Source organism: Peromyscus eremicus, chromosome 15 (assembly GCF_949786415.1).
Source record: "Peromyscus eremicus chromosome 15, PerEre_H2_v1, whole genome shotgun sequence".
NCBI classification, from domain to species: Eukaryota; Metazoa; Chordata; class Mammalia; order Rodentia; family Cricetidae; genus Peromyscus; species Peromyscus eremicus.
The window spans coordinates 65,145,370-65,168,484 of NC_081431.1; the positions used below are offsets into that span (position 1 = coordinate 65,145,370).

Sequence of the window (23,115 nt, forward strand, 5' to 3'; positions counted from 1 at the left end):
CATCTTGCTGGAGGATCCCCATTGTGTTTCGGTTTAAAGAAAAACGACTTTATTGTTCGAAATTGCTCTCATGATTCATTCATTACAAAGACTCAGACTTACACGGAAAAAGAAAAGACCCAGAGCTAGCAGGTGATTTGCCCGAGGCATGGCCTCTAGGGCAGGTGGGGTTGCAGGTGCTAGGTGTGTCCTTCCTGAAAGAGGCAGGAGGTACCATATGCCTCTCACCTTCACCTGGATCTGTCCCGGTCTCAACAGTCGAACATTCCCCACCACATCGTTTCCCTATGTGGCTGACTGAACATTCACAGCAGCCCAGCTACTAGTTCAGAAGAGAGGCAGGATATTATCCCGGGAAACCTCTCCTTTCCCAGCTTGAGCTTCGAGAGTCCAAAGTCTATGCAAGGCCAATGGCTGCTATACAGGCCAGCAACTCTGTCATCACACCAAGTTCCAGTGATCAAATCAGTCCAGAGCCTCATCTGGATGACATCAAGTGTCTTCTATCTTCAACCAATACTGTGCATGAGGGACTGGAGAGACATCGGTCAGTAAAGTACTTGCCACGCCAAGCATGAGGACCTGAGTATGATTCCCCAGAACCCCAGTGAAAAGCCAGGTGTGGTGCTGTATGCCTGTGATCCCAGTGCTGGGGAGGTAAAGATGGGCAAGCCCCCAGCCAGTGAGAGAGGCCCTGTCTCAAATAAAACCACGGTGGGTGGTATCTGAAGGAATAATACCTGAGGCTATCCCCTGGCCTCCATACACACACACACATATGTGCACATCCATCCACCTACATACCCACCCTCCATACCACATACATGAATCTCTCCTTGGAGGGGGGATGTAAAAAAACCCATTTCTCTCCAGAGCCTATGAAGGCCATCTAGCCCAAGATAAATGTCCACTCCTCCTTTTCTCTCTGACCATTCAACTGGATCGCCTCACTCAGAGTCCTGCCTCTCTTCCCAGCAAAACTCAGCTTTGCTGAAGGGCCACAGCCAACTGAATGTTAACCCTGTCTGTCGTTCTCACTTTAACCATCTCCTCCCTAGTTGATCACTACAGCTCCTAACTGGTTCCGGCTTCACCCCATTCATTCCTTCCCACGGCACTCTATAATCTCTGCCAGGTGAGCCCTCAGGAGCAGACAGACAGACACACACACACCCCTTTCCACTTTAAAAAGAGGTTTAGATAACACCTGGCTGCTGAGGTCCTCCTGATTCAAGGTCTGCTTAGCTCACAGCAGTGGTTCTCACACAGAGCCCCCCCCCTTTCGTTCCCACACTATTTCCCCACCCCACCCGCTCCCCACCCTGTACCCTTGCCTATCTCTACATCTCTGGAACATTTTCACCTTTTGTGTTTGGTACGGACACTCCCCTAGGTAGACTCTCAGCTCCCCAGGAACACATCTACTTCTCCATATCTCTGACACAGCACTTTCCACCAAACTGCCCAGATATTTGCCAATCCACTGATAATCTACAGTCCCCATTCATGATTTTATTATTCTGACAGTAGACATTCAGAGCTTTCTGGTCATCCCACTTGACTGAACATCTGGCATGTGTTTAGTACTTCCAAAGCTTGGTTTCATCTCCATCAAAGTACTGGTAGCATTTGTTGGTTAAGCGGCTGCACTCATGACCACGAGCCATGGTTACCTCTCTAGAGCTTTATTGGGAGAGAGGGAGAGGAAGAGGGAGACAGAGAGACCACGCGGAGGGAAGAGAATAGAATACGGAAGGAGAGAGTGCAGAAAAAGAGGGCACAGAGAGGGCATGCCCGCTTTTTAGGCTGGTGATGCCGCCGCAGGCTGGTGACATAATAAGAACATAATCCTTACAGTATTGGTATCTGTTCCATGGGGAGGGTGGGGATGGGGAAAGCCATTGGCAAATGGTACTCACCAAGTGCTTCCCGCACAGCTGGAATCCAATGACACTTTCAGCCCTCCCCACCCCCACCTCCCACCCCCCACCCCCTACCCCCCTGCCCCATTACTAAACCCTCTTCTGGTTTCGTTTCTGTTGCCATGATAAAATTCCAGGACAAAAAGCCTCAGCACGAAAGTTTAAGTCACAATCCCAGGTTACGGGTCTATCGGTCTATTGCTGCAGGGGAAGTCACAACGGCAGGAGCTTGAAGCAGCTTAGTCACAGGAACAGTAGAGAGCAGAGAAATGAACACATGCAGTTCAAGGTCCAAACCAGGGCAGGGTGCTGGGTCCTAACGGGCTGGGCCTACCCGCATCAATTCCGGCAAGCAAGACAATATACTCCAGCCATGCCCCAAAGCCAGCCCTATCTAGACCATCCCTGACTGAGGCTCTCTGCCCAGGCGACTGTAGATTCTGCCAAATTGATCATTAGAAATAACCATCACACCACCCTAAGGGGACAATGAAGCCTAGCAATGCCACATGTTAGGAACCAGAGTTCGAATCTCAACCCTTCAAATCTTGGCTATGGGTTTTGGGGACTGCAGGGGGAGGGGGTTACTCAACCACTCAGCGGCCGGGCAGACCTCAGTCTGTTACTGGCTGCAACATGTTTGAAGGAATGAGCTACCTTGGCTGTGACATCAGTAGACAATATTACCAGGTGGGACAGCACACAGTGTATGATATGGACTGGTGATAATGCAACTGTGGGGTCACATGTGGCATGTTACTAGAGCTTCGTCTGCAAAAGGAAAGTCGGCCTGAACAAATTAGAATCCTCTGGAGGAGCAGCAAGCACTCTTAACGGCTGAGCCATCTTTCCAAGTCCAGAATTCTTACTCCGTTTCCCACCACCAGTGACTGAACCCAAACCTCATGCATGCTGCTCAAGCGCTCCGCCCCTGGGCTATCCTCACTGTGCCCAAGCTTTGAAGGAGAACATGCTAGTCCCTGCTGCAACCACCTCACCAACCTCCAAATGTTTATATCACACACATTTTACACAGAACTGGTAGGAATTCCAATCATGCCCCAAGGTCCTGCGTGCCCGGCAGGACACTTAGTCATCTTCGATCTTCGTCTAGTCATTTCCAGGTCATACGTTCTGCGTGACCCATGCCCCAAGGTTACTCGGTCATGTAGTCGTGTGAGCCTGTGTGCGCAGGCGCATCCTGGCCTTTATAAGGCAGCGCCATGTTCCCCAGTCCCTCTCTCCCTCCCTCCCTCCCTCCCTCCCTCCCTCCTTCCCTCTCTCTCTCTCTCTCTCTCTCTGTCTCTCTCTCCCTCCCCCCCCCCCGCCCCTCTATCTGTGTTTCCTCTCCAACAGGCCTGGCTCTCTCTATGTCTCTGTCTCTCTGTCTCTCTCTGTCTCTCTCTCCCTCCCTCCCTCCCCTTCTCCTAATAAAGCTCTAAAAGGTACCACTGGGTTTTGTCGTGAACCTGACCTTTCCACGCGGTAACCAGCGCCAGCCACCAGCACTGTTTCCCTTTCAATAACACCAGAGAAATCTTTCCTGCATGGTGCACTGCTATTATAGACCGTATGAGTGAGGTTTCTTTTTTTAAATCTATGATTAAAAAGAACCCCCAACAATTAAATGAGGAAATATCAAGTATCAGACAGCTCACAGAAGCCTGTAACTCAAGTTCCAAGAGACCGAACACCTTTTTCTGGCCTCTGTGTCATGACATTCACGTGACCCACCCCTCAACCAAGCACACAAGCATAAAACAAATAATAAAGCCTGGGCACTTTAGGGAGACTGTTGGAAAAGAAGAAAACAATTAGAATGTGAGGCAAATGAGGTGGCAGGAATGTGAGCTGGGTTGTTCCTCTCAATCCTGTCACGGCTTCGATTCAGTTCAATCATATTTGGTAATGGCTACTTATATGAGAGCTAAAGTCATGTTTTAAGTTTTAATTACTGTGCCTAAGAGATCCATAAAACAAAAATGCCTCTAACCTGTAAGCCCCTTGCTCAAGGGCAGATACTTCCTGAAATGCTGGTAGCTGTTGCTTATGGAAGATAACAAGCCACATGTTTTTACTTGTCTAAACAAGTTTGTTTGGCCCATCTGGTCACTTGGTCACTTGGAGGTGGGGGTACCTAGGCAGGAAGTATGTCAGGATGTATACTTGCCCGATTGGATCGAGGCAGGAGGTGCGCAGGCAGGAAGTACGTCCGGATATATGCTTGCCTAATCAGACCTGATGGGAAATATGGTAGCTTTATGGGTTTGCTTCATAATAAGCCTCTGCAAATTGTGACTCGTGGCCATTTTCTGGGAACCCCAGAATGGACTTGGCCAGAGTCCATCACCCTGGCCAGTATTTAATTAAAGCTTGCTTCAAATTTGGCTCCCAAACTGGTAGTAGTCTTATTCTGGACCGACTGGTGAGTTTAACATTAAGTTACCAGCTACATACAGAGAGCTTGGGCTTGATGTTTCTTCATTTAATTGTTGAGGGTTCTTATTAATCTCTCTCTCTCTCCTTCTTCCCTTACCCTCTTTCTGTGTGTATGCCCTGTGTGTGTGTGTCTGTGTGTTTGTGTGTGTGTGTGTGACATGTGAATATCAGAAATCTTCCCTGCAAGATACACTGTTATTACAAGCTATTTAAGTGCTGTTGTTGTTGTTGTTGTTTTTTAAATTTGTGATTAAAGCCACTGTAACAACAACAAAAGCCCAGAGTTAAGCAAGGGATTAAAAACAGGGGGTTTGAAATGGATATTCATGATTGTTAATCTCTACTGTCATGTGAAGGAACTTAGAATCCCCGGGGAAGCGCATGTCTGGATGTGTCCATGAGGGTGTTTCCAAAGAGGTTAACTGGAGAGGGAAGGCGAGGGAAGGCCCAACCTGTTGGGATTGTAACTGAATATAAAGGAGAAAGCGCGCTGAACACTTCCTGACCGTTCCATGTTGGAGCAGCTGCCTTGGATTCCTGCAGCCTTGACCTCCCCACCATGATGGATCTTACAGGAATCGGAGCTGTGAGCCAAAAGAACCCTTCCCTCGCTTGTCAGGTACACTGTCACAGCAATGACAAAGTAACGATGTACCGAAGCAAACTGATACAACGTGACAAGCCCAGGAAAGGTGCCGCTAACCATATCACGCTTACTTCTCCTTCCAGGCCCAGGCTGGCCTCAAACTCACTGTGACCTTGAATTTCTGCCAACTGAGCTACATCCCCAGCCCTCAACGCATTCGCACTAGGAAGAAAAAGAAATCCTGCTCTATCAAGCTGATTTGCAAGTTATTAAGTACCAAGAGGAAGCCAGAACAGAAGTGACCCCTGAGGCTGCATGTTCCCTGACCCTGGAGCTCCAGGCTTCTGCCTGCTTCCAGGGAGCCCGGGAACGGGGAGGCCTGGAGCCCAGAGAAAGGAATCCCTGACTCAGATCCTGCCTGCAGACGGGACTGGGAGGGCCAAAGGCCATCCTTCAGCTGTTAAGTGAGTTACCAGGTAACAGTGTACCCAGCAGAAAAAAATGCATTCTCTAGACCATAGCCAGACCACACAAAACTAGAAAATGACCTCACTTCCTTCCTGTTACTCCCAGACCCAGCCCAACCCCCACAGCAGGGGCCCAGCAGCCCCAGCAATGAGTTGGGCGAGAAAACGGTAAGGTACAATGTCCTTGCCCCAGCGTGCTCAATCGAAGGATGTACATAGCCATTCCCTCTGGAGACAGCTGAGGGGGCTTGCTGGAGAGAGTCTTGAAGTTGCAAAGGGCTGGAGACCCACGGAGGGCTCCCATGGAGGGCACAGCAAGGGCCAGGCTCCAAGCTCCTCCTGCCTCCAGTTCCACCACCTACAGCTGGCCTCTTCTCTTCCTTGTCCAAGCCAGTCTGGATACACCCGAAGGTCTTGGCTAAAAGTACGAGTCTAAAGACCCTGAATTTCAACAGAATTACCCAGTGATGTTACGAGCCACAAGAGAACAAACAGCAGCAAGCCTGCATCACTGAGAGCTCCGGAACGTGAAAGATGCTTCCAAAGTTCCAGCAAATTTACCAGAATCCCCTTCAGGAGCTATAGTCATTAAGCCGCTTGCACAGGAAGGAACTGAAGCACGACATCAAAAGAACTACACAAGTGACTGCGAACCCCAATGACTGCTGGCTACAGCATGTGTAACCCCCGAGCCTCTCTGCCATTTGTCTTTGTGTGCACTGTTCTGGGACTAGGAACCTCCCAAAAAATCCACACAAACTGTCACCAAGTGCTGGGGAAGCCGGGCAGGACCAGCTGCATCCAGATTTGCCTCCTAGGTGATTCTATCAAATTGACAATCAATGTTAAGCATCACACATGGGATGGGGTAGGAGGAGACAGGACAAGGAATAGGGTGTCAGTGTGACTCCTGTCTCTTTGGACCTCACCTCCCACAGCATAAGGTCTTTTCCTCTCAAGGAGCAGAAGCGGTTAGCACAACACTCCATGAAGGCCCTGAGAAATACAGCCAGCTGCTGTAAGCAAACAGTCCTCTGGTGGCCCTTAAGATGTTGAGTGAGTGGCTTAATCACCCAGCAGGGTCTAGCAGGCAACACTGAAAACCCCGAGGAGACAGCCAGCAGTGAATAGAAAACATTATCATTTACAAAAGGATTAATAACAAGTCTGTCTAGGCTGGAGAGACGGCTCAGTCATCAAGAGCACTCACAACTCTCACAGAGGACCTAGTTTGGTTCTCAGCATCCAGGGCAGGAAGCTCACAATCACCTGTAACTCTAGTTCCAGGGGATTTGTGCCCTCCTCAGGTCTCCTGGGCACCTGCTTGCACGAGGTGCACATAAACTCATGCAAATATACTCACATACATATAAGTTTAAAAACATGATGGATGGATGGAAGGATGACAGACTGATGGATGAATGGATAGATGGATGATGGACAGATGGATGATGAATGGATGGATGATGGGTGGATAATGATGGATGGATGAATTATGGATGGGTGGATGAACAGATGGATGATGGACGGATGATGGATGGATGAATGGATGATGGATGGATGGATGGATGATGGATGGATGGATGGATGGATGGATGGACAGATGAAGCAAGCCAGGCTGGAGGGAAACACCACCAGAAGACTTCTCAGGCCTCTTCAGGAAAACCACCCAGGTCCATGGGGTGGAGGTGGGTATTTTTTTTTTTTTTTTTAACTAGGTAACATCTCCTACCATGGAATACCAGGAACCCTCTCCAGAGAATTCACAGCCTGCCTAAAGTGTGCAGTCAAAATCACCAGGAAACAAGCCTAGAAGGAGCTTTATATCTGACTTAGCCACACAGGGCAGAAAAACACATAGAAAAGACGAAAATGTCCTGCTGATCCAGCACTCAGGAGCTGATCCAGGAATCTTTAGTTCCAGACCAGCCAGGTCTACAAAGCAAGATTGTTTCAAATTTTAAAGTCTTTTTAAAATTTATTTTAGTGTGTGTGCATGTGTGTGCATATGTATGCGTGTATATGTACATGTATGCATATGTGCCTGTGTGTGTATGTGCATATGTATGTGTGTACGTGTATGTGTATATGTGTGTATATGTATGTGTGTACATGTATGTGTACATATGTGTATGTATGTGTCTATGTGTATATGCATATGTGTGTATACATATATATGTATGTGTATATGTGTGTGCATGTATGTGTATGTGGTAATTTGAATAGGTATGGCCCCCACAGACTCATGTGTTTGAATGCTTGGCCAACAGGGAGTGGCACTATTAGGAAGTATGACCTTGTTGGAGTAGGTGTGTCACTATGGAGGTGTGCTTTGTGATCTCAGATACTCAAGCCACACCCAGTGTGGACACAACTCCTTCTGCTGCCTGCGGACCAAGATGTAGAACTCTCAGCTCCTTCTCCAGCACCATGTCTGCCTGCACCATGCCATACTTCCTGCCATGATGATAATGGACTAAACCTCTAAACTGTAAACCAGACCCAATTAAATGTTTTCCTTTATAAGAGTTGCTGTGGTCATGGTGTCTCTTCACAGGAATAGAAACCCTAACTAAGACAGTGTGTGTATGTGTATGTGCATGTGTGTGTGTGTGTGTGTGTGTGTGTGTGTGTGTGTGTGTGTGTAGATCAGATAACTTGTAGAAGTCAGTTCTCTCTTTCCACCATGAGGAGCAAACCCAGGTCCTCAGGCTTGCTGGCACATGCCTTTACCCATTGAGCCATCTCAGCAGCTCCCAAACTGAAAAGTCTCAAGGGGGATCCTGTTACAATGCTCCACAAACGTTCCTGAACCCCTTGGTTGTATACCGGGATCTAGAATCACCCTGGAGATAAGACACTGGGCACATAGATGGACGAGTTTCTAGATTAACTGTGGGAGGCAGCTTCCATGTCCATACCATGTGACTGCCACCTGAAGCTCCTGCAGTCTGCCTTCCACACCACAGTGGGCTGTACACCTGCACTGATTGCGTCTGCAGGGATACCGTCACAGCAATGAAAAACACAACACACTCACACTCTCTCCTCGGGAGTCATACCCTTGGGCTTCCAGACTCCCCCCACCCCTCCCCTCTCCGCTCCAGGGGTGCTATTTCCTACCTTTGCCCCAGGCCTGAGGGCTTTTCCACTGTTGTCAGGCAAGGCGCCCGGGGCGATCCCTCATTCTGGCAGTGCCCTGGAACTATTTCTCCATTAGTCTCTGCTCCGTGTCTCAGGTAAAATGTGTCACCCGCAGGAGCTTAGACACTGACTCACATTAGCACAGTTGTGATAAAAATGCATCCACGTGGGCCCCCTAAGCTCAAGGGGGCATTCCTAAGTGTTTCTTCAAGTGCCATAGACACAAGGCTGGAAAGAGCTGAGAGGATGGATGCAGCATCTGCGTGGCCTTGAACCCACTCCAGAGCCAGCGAGAGGATGGCAATTGTCCCCAGGTGGCAAGCGGCTGCTCTGCCTTCAGCTACTACAGAACTATTTTCCCACTTGGCTTTCATTTTTACCACCTGCTCACTAATAGAAACACCCCCAGCGCGCACGCACGCACACACACACCACCACCATCACCACCACCACCAGCCCAAAGACCAATCCAAGCTTTTTTACAGTCTCCAAGGAAGGTAATGGGCCAGTAACCTGGGCCAGTGAGATGATACTTGCCACCAAGCCTGATGACATGCGATGGACCCCCAGGACCCATGTGATGAAAAGAGAGAACCAACTTCCAAACTCTGTCTTCTGATCTCCCCACACATGCACCATGGCATATGGTACATGTGCCCACATACACACACATACATACATACACACACACAATAAATGAATAAAATAGCCTTGGGCACACTGAACAATAGTGCTTAAGGAAGTATTTTTTATTACTCTCTGACAGATGAGGAAACAGATTCAACCCCAGGTCTCACACCCAAGACCGACCTGACTGACCCCGAGGATAACCATTTCCCTTTCCCAGTCCCATTCTGCTCTGGTTTTGTTCTGTTGTTAACCTGGCCTCTGACTCAGAGAGTACTGAATTATAGTCCTCCGCCTTGTTTGTGGGGTCCATGGGATTGAACCCAGGGCCCCCCATACACCAGGCGAGGGCTTTACCAAGTAAGCTACACCCCCAACCTCCACAGTATGATTCTTTAAAAGAAAGAAGGACCCAAAGTCCGGAAGTTATTCTTTTTTTTTTTTTTTTTTTTTTTTTTTTTTGGTTTTTCGAGACAGGGTTTCTCTGTGTAGCTTTGCGCCTTTCCTGGAACTCACTTGGTAGCCCAGGCTGGCCTCGAACTCACAGAGATCCGCCTGGCTCTGCCTCCCGAGTGCTGGGATTAAAGGCGTGCGCTGCCACCGCCACCGCCACCGCCACCGCCACCGCCACCGCCACCGCCACCGCCACCGCCACCGCCACCGCCACCGCCACCGCCACCGCCCGGCCGGAAGTTATTCTTGAACTGAGCATGGAACTAAATCCAGGCACTCAGGAGGTGGAGGCAGAGGGATCAGAAGTTCAAGGTCATCCTCAGCTACGGAGTCAGTATGCCCTGTGCCAATAGTGATAAATTTAAAATAATTTTAAGATATAATTGCGATATGGCAATATGTGTGCCTATTTATTAATACACCAAGTTACAATACCCAAGCATGTCTGTTACCCACCAATTGAACTTGGTAATGATGAGTACAAAATTATCTTGAGATTTTGGCAACGAAGCGTAAACATGGTTTAAATTTACTGAAGGACGTCAAGGTGCTTCCAAGGCACTGGGCTGTCTGTATTTACACCTACAGATTTAACCAACCATATTTCCTGGATGGAGAAATATCCAGAAAAAAGTCACCTTGGGACACTGGGGACGTAGCTCAGGAGGCTGAGTGCCTACCAAGCACTGGGCTCCATCTCCAGTACTGCATAAACCAACTGTGGGAGCCCAGGGCAGTAGACAGGAGGATCAGACGTTCAAGGTCATCTTTGGCTACATGACAAGCTCAAGGCTAGCCTAGGCTATGTAAAAACCCTGTTTCAGAGGAGATAAAAAAAATGTTTTGTTTTGGTCCTGAATATACATAGAACTTTCTTTTTTTTTTTTTTTTTTTTGTCATGTTCCCCAAACAATATGGTATCAAAACTACTCTGTGTTAAGTATTAGAAATAATGGAGATATAACTTCAGGCATATAGTTTCATAGAGGCCTGGAGTAACCCAGATTTTAGTATCCAAAGCAATCCCAGGACCAGTTCCCCTGCAAACTGAAGGCATGAACATTCATGCAGTTGGCCTCATGGCCCTCAGCCACAGTGGGAGTTCGGTAGCTATGAAAAGGGAGTTTTTCTCCACTCAAGTTTACTTGCAGGTTTTGAAGGAGAAGGACTGAGCAGAGGATGGGTTACATAGCTTATTTATCTGCTATAGATTTCACTACCAGGTTCAAGACCTCAGACAAAAGAAAAAAAAAAATAGTACCAACAATTTCAGCCCCATCACATCTTCATTTCCAGCAGGCTATTACTTTTTTTTTTTTTAAGTGACACTGAAGTTTCCTCAAGACATGAAAAATGTACATTTCCTGAAAGCCACACTGCAGATTTTAATTACGGCAAATATTTTTCCAGTGCCTCTTCATGTGAAAAGATCCCTGCTTCTTCCACTGAAAAAACTCAACCGTTTTATCTACTTCTAGGCATCCATCATAAGTGTGCCGATATCTTAGGGCTGAAAGGGGGGCTTTTTAAACTTTCTAAGGGTTTAATCAATAGGCTCCTTTTCACAGAAGGTCCTACTGCCTGCAGAGAATATGAATTCTCTTTCTAATTTAAAATAGCAGTGTACTTTATATTGCACAGCTATTACGTTTCAGACACAGCATTAGGCTCTTGTTTTCAATTAGTCTGATGTTCACATCCATTATCCCATCTTAGTAGTAAAGATATTAAATGATTAAGAATTTCAAAGAGGCTTATGTTACAAAACCATTCTCTTGACAAAAGAGAAACAGAAGAGAGAAAGAGGAGAAAGGGAAGAAGAGAGAAATTAAGGAAAGAAGGAAGGAAGACAGACGGGCACAGATTACATTAACGTCAGTATTGAAATTCTAGTTATAAACTAAGGTATCCCCCTTTATCACTTATTTATTTATTTGTGTGTTCACTTTTGACGTAGACTGTCAATACCCCATGAGCTGACCTTGTGTTCCCTCTCTTCCCACCTCCTTCTAGGGTTCCAGGCCTACGCCACCACGCCCACTGTGGTGGTCTGAATGAGAATGCCCTGCCCCCAATGCTTAGTCCTCAGCTGATGATGAACTCTTTGGGAGGATGAAGGCCTGTGACCTCCTTGGAGGAGATGTGTCACTGGGTGTAGGCCCACACCAGGCCCAGAGGCTCTCTCTACCTCTTGCCTGTGGATCAGAATGTAAAGTTCTCAGCTACTTACTACTCCAGTGACATGCCTGTCTGCTTCCCGCCCTGATGATGATGGCCTCTCTGAAATATGTCTCTTCCCTACCCCATCACCTGAAACCCACCTAAGAGGTATTATTTTATTTCTGGCCCTTTATAAAATCAGTTCCTCATTAAACTGTGGGCTGGGATGGGAGAGGCACATACACTAATGAGTTGTGTCATTAACCAGACACCAGGATATGACTAAGGACATACAAAAACGGCCCTAAAAGCATGAAGACTGGGGAAAGAACTCAGAAGACAGAAATGGCTCACCACCTACAAAGGCACCTTCAGAGCCTGTGAACAGCCTAGGAAAAAGCCCAGACAAGGCTCTCCACTCTCAAGTGTACAGCAGGGAACGGGCAGGGAAGGGATATGTGCAAGGTGAAAGGTCACGGAATCTACGGACTGGAAGGAGCTTTTTTTTCATATGTGTTGTTCAGTCCTTCCGCTTCCTCCCCCACAGCCTTATCAGACTTTCACTGTTCAGATTTTAATAGTAAACTGGAAGTCAGAGGTTGAGCGACTTGCTCAGCACCACTGGGTGACACCAGAGTCAGAACTGGTCCCCGCTTGCCCCTCAGGGCTTGAGAATTACCTTCCAGATCAAACTTCAAAACTCAGCAAGACTGTACCCCAGGTTCCTAAACTGGGAGCGGGGAGGTGATCTCTTGGAGGGTGGGAAAAGATCAACATATACACAAAACCGAGTGGGGCAGGGGAGAGGAAGGAAGGGGAGGGAAGAGGGGGAGAAATGGAGAAAGGAAGAAGAAAGAAGGAAACAGGGAAGGGAGGAACAGGAAGAGGAAGGGAAGGAGGAGAGGGGAAGGGAGAAGGGGGAGGGAAAGACAAGGAAGGGGGAGGGAGGAGGAGGGAAAGAAAGGAAGGAAGAACGGGAAGGAGGAGAGTGAGAAAGGGGAGGAAGAGGAGGAGAGAACCAGCTTAACGTCAAAGGATAGATTCTGAAACTATTGACATGATGCTGAGTGTGTGGGGTCCCGGAGGAGTAAGTATCAGCAACCGGCTGAGAATCACTGAACATCCTGGTCTAGAAGCTGTAGGTGGAGCACAGCAGTGGAGTCCATCCACCCCCAGCACAGTATGAGTCAGGAAGGAAGATGGTCTTCACAGGATTAGTTGGGAAAGAGCCAGCCGGGAGCCGGGGTAACATCATGCCCTCTCTAGAACAGCCCCTAAATTGTCAACCAGGAGAAAATACAGAGAAGCATGGTGTCTTCAATACGCCACCAGACCAGGTCTCCCAGTGACCCCACCAGCAAGGACTCAATAACATAAAGGGCTCATCCACTCTTCCAATCTCATGGTCTTCTAGACTATTTGGGTCAGACATTCCACCAGCCAGAAGTAAGCACAGGATCCCGTTAGTGTGTATATTAATTTATTTAAAACAAAAACATGTACTACTGTCAACTTATGGAATTAAATCTCAAGGCACTAATTTTAGGATGGGAATAAATGGAAGCTTACCTATTTTCTTCCCATACCCCAGATGGTTATTATGAACACCAAATTTTAGAACCCACTGACCTTGGACTCGCAATATTGTGGTTTCTTGGAGTCGAGTGGCTTTGACCTTCACTGTACCTGGGCCAGATGGCTGACACGCCTTCTCTTGGTTCACCATCCTGGCCTCCACTCCCAGGACTGCTGGGCTGTCCTTCATCTTGAGAGTTCTGTAAGCACCACTTTCCATTCTTCTATGGTCCTTGGCCCCTAGTCCACCAGCTCCCAGAGCCATCTCTTCCCAAAGCCTTCCACTCCATCAGGTCTTACCACTCTGGTCAATCACAGGGTCCCACCTTTTCACAGCAATTTGCAACCCTGTGAGAGTTTACCTTCTCCCCTGCAGTTAGACACTGCAACAGGACCAGAGGGGTGGGGGATGAGGGAATAAATGAACACATGGTAGCCATAGAAACACCAGTTACCAGGTTACTCCATGCCCTGGTCTTCCAGCTTAATGACAACTTGAGTTTTTTTTCTTGTCCTGAGCTACCTCTATTTCCCATCATTCTTAGCTAAGGCTTTGGAACTTCATCCATAGACTCAACCATTCTTTCATCCATCATAACATTTGTTGGGAAGTACTTATGTATATGCACAAGAAATACTTAGAGTGCCGAATGTCACCAAACTTCCATGCCAGTAAACAAACAAACAAACAAACAAAAAATACGTCCAGGGTTGGAAGATGATCAGAATAAAGCCATTTAGATAATAGGCACCAAGCAAGGAAAGAGGTGACCCATTGTGCCGCTGTCTACTTGTGCCTCCTTCAAATGTTTTATTGAAATAAAATTCCTTTAGAAGTATAAGTTTCAGGGCTGAGTACAGCTGGCTGTCAGAGCGCTTGCCCAGCATGCACAAGATCCTGGTGCAGTCATCAGCATCACAAAAGAAGAGTAGGCATCAATGGTACATAACAGGTCCACCACATTGTGAAACCACCACCTCTGTTTAGCTCAGAAACACAGCCACCACCCTGTAATAGGTAAGCTTTACTGTCAACTGCTTAGATTCAGAATCGCCAGACAGACAAAATTCTGGCTGTCTCTGTGAGTGAGGTGTTTCCAGAAAGGTTTAACTAAAAAGGGAAGACCATCCCTGAATATGAGTAGATTCATCCTATGGGCTGGGGTCTAGGACTGAATTAAGAGGAAAAAGTGAGCCAAGTGCTTGTATCCATCGCTCCTTCCGGTCTGCGGATGAAATAAAACCAGCTGCCTCAGGTTCCTACAGTCATGACTTTCCCCACAACGGAGTGTACCCTCAAACTTCGAGTTATTCGGCCACTGCAACAGAAAGTTTAATTAATACACACACCCTAAAAGAAACCTTGGGCCCATTAAAAAGTCTCTCTCCCTTACTCCCCCTGCCCCTGGGCATGAGGAATCTGCTTCCTGTCTCTGGATTCACCTCTTTGGGTGTTTCCTGCCAGTGAAGTCCAATGCCCTTCCTGCCATGTTCCTCTGTGAACCTCTCTCCTCCTCTTCCTCCCCCTCCCCCTCCCCCTCCCCCTTCCCCTCTCCCTCTCTCCCTCTCCCTCTCATGTTTTTGGTCCATAGTCCATATCTGTCTCTGAGACCTCTGCCTCTACCCACCCCCAACCCCAAGCTGGGCTTGCTCTAACTCATGAAAAAAACTCTCATTTTCTAGAAAAAGGAAGTACATATTTCCTTTGATTCTTCCTCTTCATGCCAAGAATACTTTCCTTCCCTTCTCAGCCTCTGGTTCTACAGATAGGCCTCCTGTATGACCCAGCTGTACCACTCTTGGGTATTTCCCCAAGAGACTCCAAGCCAACACATCACAGAGACCCTTGCACATTCATGTTGACTACAGCGCTCTGCACAATACCTAAGTTATGGAACCAACCAAGGAATCTAACAACAGAAGAATGGATATAAAAAAAAAAAATGTGTTTTGTACACACAGTAGAACTTTCACCCATAAAAAAAAGCAAAGTTTATAGGAAAATAGATGTACCTGGAGATAATATTAATCAAGTCCCCAAAGACAAATATGGAATGCTTTCTCTCATTTTGTGGCTCCTGACTTTTATGCAGCTCCAAAACCATGCATATATATAGGATATGAAAATAAAAGCAAAAACTGAAAAAACAAAACCCAACAGTAAAGCTGTTTTTATCTCAAAGGTACCATCTCTCCTGTGACCCTAGTCACATGGTGTGGGGGACCTTAAACAATCTGTGACTTGGTCTCTCTGCACCTCTTTCTCCTGCTTGTAACAGGGATCTGAATGGCCATTTACATCATAGCACATCCGTGAAGAGCCAGTGTGGATCCGAGGTTCCTAACATGCTCGTGAATGCCAGGCATGCTATAAGGGCTCAAACTCTATCACATGGTTACATTCCATAAAGCCCTCGGTCCTGCTTGCTCAGGCAGCCCCAGACCTCTCTGGATACTGCCCATGCCCACAGCACTTCTTTCCGGCTCAGTCTGCAAGTATAAATATTTTTTTCAAAACACTTAACACTTCCTTAATAAAACCTTTTCAAGGGGCATCACATGCCCTTGGAGCTCTAATTGTAATCTGATATTGGAAGACTGCTTAGGAACATGAATCCTGGTAAGAGCACTCCAAGGATGACTTGAATATAGAATGCCCCAAATTAAGAGTCATTCTCCCACCCCATTATAGGTCCCTACAATCTCTCCTCAAGACTATCGCAACAGCCTTCCTCAAATCTTATTCCTGCCCTGCCCCTTTTTAACCCTATGACCAGACAGTTATCAGAAATCCAAATCTGGGCTCAGCTGGGAGAGTGCTTACTTAGCACACAGAGTTCTGGGTTCGATCCCCAGCACCAAATAAATCAGGCATGGTGATGTACTGTCCTCCCAGCCCTTGGGAAGTGGGAGTGGGAGAATCCAGAGTCCAAGGTCATCCTCAGCTACATAGAGACCACATAGTGAGTTCCAGGCCATCTTCATGTTTGTTTCATTTTACTTCTGCTGGTACCGGGGAGCAAACCTAAGGCTTCGCACGTGTTAGGCAAGTACTTTACCACTGAGATAACACACTCAGCCCAAGACCCAGTTTAAATAAATGGCGTCTGAAGAGCAACATCGGGGATTGTCCTCTGGCTTCCACATGCATTTACACATGGACATGTGCATCTGGAATTCATGGGTGAGCACGCGCACGTGTACACACGTACACACACACACACACACACACACACACACACACACACACACACACACGAGGCATACTGCAGCCCCAGAGGGTTTAACAATAGCCATGGAGACAGAAAGACCACCACCTACCTCCCACTACTGCACCAGCTCCTGGAACTGAAGTTCTGACTCCCTACTTGCTCGTTACCTTTCTGCCCAGGCCTGGCACAAAAGTCCCTCTGTAAATGTCTAGTGATGCCCCTAGGCTGGTTTCTTGGTTGGCATCCAAGACTTCAAAAGCAGAAGTCATACTCGTATCATGTGGCTTAACTCACCCTCTGTGGCAGAGGAGACCGAGGCTCACGGGGCCTCAGCAGACAGGAACACAGCAGTCACCGGGTCACCCGATGTCTTACTTAAGTCTTAACGGCAGCCCTGGGTTACCCATGGCCACACAGCTGTTCTGTGGTTTCCAGTGTTCCCCGTCACAGCTGCTGTGAGCCCCCCAAGCCAGCCCGTTTTCATTTCTACTTCTGCCCCCACTTCCCTTTCGGTTGGTCTCTGGTTGGCGGCTCCCATGTTTTCAGAGACAACGTGACCCTTCACAAAGAGGACCAGAGCTGGCTGTACTCTCCCTGGAAAGAGTCTCAGAGAGCAGGGGGGACCCTGGAGCCCCCACATTGCCTACTCGGGGTCCTCCACAGGACAGGACCTCTCCATGACCAGAAGTTAATATTCTATGTACTTTGGGGTCAGTCTTTTGAGTTTTACGAGTACTAAGGTTCAAAAGGTAGGGCCCCTGTGAATCTGGGTGTGGAAGGCCAAGCCATGGCGCTCACAAGGTCAAAGGCCAAAGGTCCAACCAGCTCCACAATTGTCCCTGACCACCTGCTTGGTCTAAGTTCCCAGTGAAGCCCTTTTCATTTCCTTTCCGTCCCCAGCACTGCAAGTTCAACTACAGGTGTCAGTCTAGTGGGAAGTGTGATCAGACCACCGTTCCTAAACCTCTGCCTCCAGGAATCAACTGACTCCGAACACGACGCTGGGGAAGAACTCCATCACTGGGTGCCAGGCAATGCTCCGGTTTTTGGGTTTGGGTTGGCTTTTCTCTTTATCTTACTTTTTAAGGTGCAGCCACAGACTGTGGGGGTGTTCTCATTCAAACCAGCCTATGAAGTGAATTCACCCCCCTGGTGCTCAGAGGACAGTTTGGTGGGTAAAATACCTGCCCCACCAGCATGAGGACCCGAGTTCAGATCCCCAGGCCCCACATAAAGCCTGGCGCTAACAGTGTGAAGCTGTAGTCCCAGCTCCTGGGATGCCATGGAAGGCAGAGGGCAGGAGAATCCCCGGAAGCTCCTGGGACAGCTGTCCTGGAGCACAGAGTGGTACACAAGAAAGCAGGACAAGCAAGATGTAAGGAAAGAGCCGGTCCCCATGCTGTCCTCACTTTCAGGAGCGCACCTGCCTTCACCCACACGAACACATACAAGATTTAAATAAAAAGAAAAATCGCCACTCCAATTTAGTCAATGTATTTGCTGAGCGTCTTGCTTTCTCAAGCCAACTGCAGCTGGGTATGAAAAGCTCACGACAGAAGTATGGTTTCTCAATAAAGGGACCTTAGATACCTCATGTGATACAGTAACGGAGAGACTGAGGAGATCAGTCAGCCAGTCGATTTCTTGCCATGCAAGCACAAAAACCTGAGTTGGATCCTTAGAACCCACACGAAAAGAAGCCAGAGTTGATGGCATGTGCTTGCAATCCCAGAACTGGGTAAGCGGAGACAGGGGGATCCCTGAGGCTCGGTGGTCAGGCTAGCCTCCTGGGGGAGCTCCAGGTTCAGTGAGCAAACTGTCTCAAAAGTACAAATTGGATGGTGTCTGAGGAGTACCAACCAAGGCTGGACTCCGGACCCCACAGATAGACACACAAAATCAGGCTCAAAGGGACTCGAAAGCACACACATGATCTGTCAATCAATAGCTCAACAAAAGAATCTTCTTAGTCCTTCACAACAAAGACACTGTTATTTAACAGGTACACGTGCTAAACACTCTCTCTCTCTCTCTCTCTCTCTCTCTCTCTCTCTCTCTCTCTCTCTCTCTTAAATAAGCAGTAATAAAATAACAAAAAAATGTGACCACTCCTTCCACAAGGGAGGGGGCTTAATACTCCATGAGGAAACTAAATCCACAGGAAAATGAAGAGGACATGAGTGACTATTCAATTCCAATCTTTAGCATAATATTTTTCTTTTGAAATCATGAAAAACTGGAGCTGGGGCTAGAGTTCAGTGGGTAGGGTGCTTGCCTAGTTCAGTCTCCAGCATAAACCAGGCATGGAGATACAGGACTGTAACCACAGCCCTCAGGAGGCAGAAGCAGGAGGATTAGAAGTCATCCTTGGTTACGCAGTGAGTTCAAGGCCAGCCTGAACCAATGGGACCAGAGCGAACAGTGAGCTGGAAGACGGCACAGTGGGTAGAGAGAGGCACTTGCTATCAAGCTTAATAACCTGAGTATTAGTACCAGGAACCAACTCCCACACATTGTCCTCTGACCTCTATATGCAAGTACCATGGTACTCCCTGGTTATCACACACATACATTCACACACACACACACACACACACACACACACGTAAAAACATTTAAGGAGAAAAACTGTTATTGCTACAACCATTAAACATGGCTGCTTGGGGTATCAATGTTGAGTACATGAATCCTTCCTCACCAAGCTCTAAACAGCAACTCAGAGGCTAAGAGGAAATGATGCTCACGGCACAGCAACGGCTTCCCATCTGAAGAACAGCAAAGAACATGAAGCAAACTCGTCTGTGGCAAAGTCACTTCCAAGAGAAGCTTCTAGATGCCCACACTCCCAGAAATCCACTTACAGTGAAAACCCAGAACCTGGAGGCTGGACCCGATCGGCAGCAAGCCAGCAAGCGAGAGAAAACGTTTGGCCTTCCCTCCTAAGCCTTGTGGTAAAAGGAAAATGCTTTGTTTTCTACAGTTATTTCTGAACCATATGTCTTGGGCAACAGGGTATTTACTTATTTTTTAGTTTTTGACATTTCATATACCTATACAATGCATTTTCACCTCCTTCAATGAAATATTTCATGAAGAGGTATGTGTGTACTCCTGTATGTGTACATGAGAATATATGTGTGTGTGCTCCTGTATGTGTTCATGTGTATGTGTGTGTGCATGTGAAATGTGAATAATGTGTTGCTGATTACAGTAACTCTGACAAAGGAAGTGGAAAGCAGGGATTGACCTGCCTATAGAGATTTTCCCACACCAAGTCTGGTTATTCTCCACTATAATAAAGGAAGCAGAAGTCACACTTCTGTTTAGGAGTCAGGAAACCTGTATGTTTTCATCCTAAATTCACCATGTGTCTCCTGCAAGTTGTTAGAGGCAGGCTGGAGAAATGTCCTGGCAAACTTCCTCCTCGTATGATGAAGCAGGCAGCCATGGGTTCAGCTCAACTCCTCGAGCAGGTCAAAAGACAAACTAGCAAGTGTGGCTGAGTTCACACCCACTCCATACCCTTGCCTGATAGCTTTGAGTAGGGTTGAGAGGGCGAAGTCCCAGTGTCGGGAACAGTGTGGGCTGGGCAGTGTCCACACCCACACAGTTCTCTGTGATTTCTACCGCAAGCCTTCTGATGGACTGTAAAAGTAAACAGACCCTTAGCAGAGGGTTTTTCTTTTCTTTCCTTCTTCCTTTAGTCTCACTGTCCTTGAACTCTATATAGCTACATAACCGAGGATGACGCAAAACTCCTGTGCCTACCATCCCCACCTCCCAGATGCTGAGGTGATAGGTGTGTGCCAGTGTTCCAGTGGCTTTGACTGTCAGTATGACTCTGCCTAGACTCATTGGAGAAGGGAGTCTCAAGTGAGGGGTTGCCAAGATCAGATTGATCTGTGCGCATGGCTGTGGGGGACCATCCTGATTGTTCACTGATGAAGGAGGGCCCAGCTCGCTGTGGGCGGCACCATTCCCTAGGCAGGTGGTCCTAGGCTGGATAAGAAAACCAGCCAAGCATGAGCTTCGGCTAGCCAACAAGCAATGCTCTTCCATGGTTTCTGTTTCAATTTCCTGCTCGAATTCCTGCCCTATCTTCTCTCAACAATGAATCAGACTTTTTAGGTAAAATAAACCCTTCCTGCCCTGGCTGCTTCTGGTCCTGTGTTTGTCACCGAAACAGAAGGACACTAGGACAGCCGGCATGACCCAGTCTACACACTGCTGGAGACCAAACCCAGAGCTTTGCACATGCTAGGATGCACTCTAACAGCTAAGTGATATCCCCAGCCCACGGAAGGATCTTTCAGTGGGAGAAAAAAAAAATGAAATCTATAGGATTCAAGAAGAAATCAATTACACTTAGTTACTAAACGATTTTTTATTTTTTCTTCTTCTTCCTCCCCCTCTCCTCCCCCTCCCCCTTCTCCTCCTCTTCTTCTTCTTCCTCTTCTCATTCTTCCTCTTCTCCTTCTTCTAATCCTCCTCCTCCTCCTCCTCCTCCTCCTTTTCTTCCTCCTCTTTCTCCTCCTTCTCCTTCTATATTTGGGATCAAATCCAAAGCCTCACACATGCCAGGAAGCACTCTACCAATCGAGCTGTATTCCCCAGTTAAAATAGGCTTTTAATTGTGATAACGAGGTACACGTGCTTGTTTATTAACACATTAAGTCACACTGGCTAGCAGCAGGCCCGACAGGACTATCAGCACAAAGACGAGTCTTGATATGCTAAGATAGCTGCTTAGTTACTCAAAACACTGGCTATCCACTGCTGACCAAGTTACAAACAGCATTTCCACTACTGCAGTCTGCAGGCCAGCATGCAGAGAACGAAGGAATCAGGGCTGGGGCTTGGCTCAGTCGGCAAAACATGTGCCTAGCAAGCACAACAAAGCCCTGGGGTCCGATCCCTGAACCTGGGCACCACGCATGACAGGGAATGCCAAGATAACGGCATTCGTGTGGTGCAAGGAGAAGATCGGAAGTTTAAGGTCATCCTCAGCTACATAGGGAGGAGGCAAGCCTGGGCTACAAGGCACCCTGTCTCAAAAAGCGAAAACAAAAGTGAAGGAATTGCTGAATTCTAGTCTGAGGTTAGTGAACACGAAGGTGTAACAGTTCCTGACACGGTCTTCCCGGGGCCTTGCCGAGTGACATCAGCAACTCACGTTCAGCTCCTGTGACCACCTGACTCCCGGATCTACTTTGCCTTGCACCCTCCCAAGGCTCCATCAGCCAGAAGCTCGGTTCCCAGTACAGTGGTAGAGGTGATGGGATCTCTAAGACATAAGGTCTAGCTGAGAGACACACGGAGGCTCCATCTTCAGGAAGGGTTGATGCTGTGTCTCAGGAGTAGGTCAGGGCTCATGGGACTGGGTTAGTTCCCACAGAATGAATAAGTATGAATCGGACTTCCTTATCTCAGGTTTTTGTTTGTTTGTTTGTTTTGTTTTGTTTTTTTAAATAAAAGCTTATATAGCTCAGGCTGGCTATGAACTTGGTTCTTTAGCTGTAACGATGCTCAAGAGAGGGATGAGGGAACTAGCTCTGCAAGTAAAGTGCCAGCTCAACAACCAGAGTTCAGTCCTTGGAGCCCAGGTGATGGGCCAGGTGTGGTGGTCCGCATCTGTAATCCCAGCACCCCCACGACGAGATAGGAGGTAGAGACAGGAGTATCACCCAGGAGCTTTCAGGCTAACTATCCTGGAGGAAGCAGCATGGCAGAAACAGGAGAGGCCCTGAGAGGGGGAATGTGAGGCTCTCTGACTTCTATATACATGCCGTGGCATGAGTGCACTTGGATACACATACACACACACATACACACACACACACACACACACAAATACACTATATATATATACACACACACACACACACACACACACACACATATATTTGAGAAATAAAATTACTCAGGCAAGCTTCCTCTCATGTCAAAGACTCCACACCCCTGTTCTTTCAGCCATTTGGGCTATAGTCCAACCTCATTAATTTTGCCTCCAATCTCACCAATAAGTAAACAGGTCAGTGGTCATGCTTCGGCTAGCATTTCAAATTCCAAAGAGCTATCTTGGCCAGACCCTTCTGAAGTCCTTTCTGCCTCAGCTCCTGCCTATCCATCCCATGAGCCATGGGACATAAATAAATAACAGAATCATCTTGGAAAATATGGCACTGAAGGAACATGGCCTTTAGGGACCCACTTAGGTCTGAATGGGGGTTGTTGCTTTGTTTTGCTTTAAAAAAAATTTTTTTTTAACTGCAAAAGTTCCTGGTTAATGTTTCTACATGGTACTGTAATCTGCAACAATACCACTCTCATTTAAAAATATGCCAACGTAGTTGCCAGAGAGGTGCTTTTAAGAAAAGCTAGTGTCACAGTCAGTTTCTCTGAATCTTCCTCTAATGGACTCCATTATATCACACACACACACACACACACACACACACACACACACACACACACACACCCCTTGGCTGGATCCTAATGAATAAATAACCAGCACTTGAACAGAATTGGTG

At 47.5% G+C, this 23,115-nt stretch overlaps 1 protein-coding gene across 1 annotated transcript in view; it reads right to left on the reverse strand.

Moving 5' to 3' along the window:
- The window catches only part of Mgat5 (alpha-1,6-mannosylglycoprotein 6-beta-N-acetylglucosaminyltransferase), a 265,798-nt gene extending 252,049 nt beyond the window's left edge, over nucleotides 1–13,749 (reverse strand). Inside the window, exon 1 of the mRNA XM_059280607.1 lies at nucleotides 13,428–13,749. The gene's annotated coding sequence lies outside the window, so the exon portion shown is untranslated. The remainder of the gene's footprint in view (nucleotides 1–13,427) is intronic.
- Nucleotides 13,750–23,115: the final 9,366 nt, after the last annotated feature.